A 1535-nucleotide genomic window follows, 5' to 3' on the forward strand; every position below is an offset into this window, starting at 1 on the left:
GTGCGGCTGCCGTTTATACTGTTCCCAACACAGGGTAAGAAAGCATGACTTATTCTGCCCTTCAAGGTTTTTAAGTGCATGGTTACAAATTATCTGTTTAGTAGGTGTTAAAAAGTATTGAGTAAGTTGAAAGTGGTTAACAGGGACCTATATCTTGCCTGGGGTCAGAAAAAGACATGACCTTTAAACTGAAATTAGAAGCCAAGTAGTAGTTAGCCTGATGAAGAGAAGGGAGGATGCATCTTAATTGGGAAGAATGTCAGACTTTAACCTGTATCCCTCATAGGAAATGCATAACTTTTGTGATGCATCGGCATATATGGTCCTATACTTACTATTTATTTTCATTGAATTGGTAAATATATGTTGGCTGAAAAATCTGAAATATATCAGCCATGAAGTTTTTGTTATATACTTTTTTGGGCTTTGGGATTTTGGGTGATTTTTGTCTTTTTGCTTATCTATTTTTCTATGATAATTGTTAATAAAAGCTAATATTTACTAGGTCTTTACTGGTCAGGCAACATTCTAAGTGAAATAGAAAATATGAACTGCCAGGCACAGGTGCATGCCTGTAATCCCAGTGGCTCAGGAGGTTGAGGTAAGAGGATTACAAAGTTTAAGGCTAGCCTAGCCAACATAAAAAAGGTCTGGAGTCAGTATTCTATGCTTCCACCTTGAGAAGGAACATAAGGGTAGCCAGGCACGGTGGCCCATGCCTGCAATTAACCTCAGTGACTTAGGATGCTGAGGCAGAAGATGATGAGTTTGAGACCAGCCTCAGCAATTTAGTGAGACTGTCTCAGAAAGAAAAATTTTAAAAGGGTGGTGGATATATAGCAGTGGGAAAGCCCAGTACCCCTCCCCAAAAAACAAAAAGAAGGAGCTAATAGTCCTTTAAAAGTATTTAAAAAGATAAAATAAGGGCAAAAATAAACTCAAAGCAAGCAGAAAGTGAGATTAGTGAAATTGACAGCAGAAAAAAATATTTTTAAAAAATGAACCCAAAAACCCAAATATTGTTGTTTTTTTTCATGCCGGGGATCAAACTGGGGCCTTGTACTGTGTGCTCAGCCCAAAAGTCGACCATTTTAAATAACCAATAGAACTGATAAACCTCTAGCCATACTAATAAAAAGGAAGGGAGAAGACACAAATTACCAATTCAAGAATAAAAGGGGGTATTACCAGAGATCACAAGGGTTAATAAGAGAACCCTATAATTCTACACACAAATTCAGTAGTCGGCAAAATTGGCCAAATCCTTGTCCTGTGGTATGAATCTTTTTTCCCCTCCACAATTCATATTGGAACTTAATTCCCTCTGCAACTGTGTTGGGAGGTAGGGCTTAATGGGAGGTGATAGGTCATGAGGGCTCTGACCTCATGAATAAATTAATGATGTAATAGAAAGGGTTTTTAAGACTGGGTTCACACTCTTACGTGAGGAACATCACTCCTTCCCTGTAGAGGATGCAGTATTCAAGGTTCCTTCTTAAGAACAGGTACTGGGAACTCACCAAACACCAAGACTG

Source organism: Marmota flaviventris, chromosome 3, assembly GCF_047511675.1.
Source record: "Marmota flaviventris isolate mMarFla1 chromosome 3, mMarFla1.hap1, whole genome shotgun sequence".
Classification (NCBI taxonomy): domain Eukaryota; kingdom Metazoa; phylum Chordata; class Mammalia; order Rodentia; family Sciuridae; genus Marmota; species Marmota flaviventris.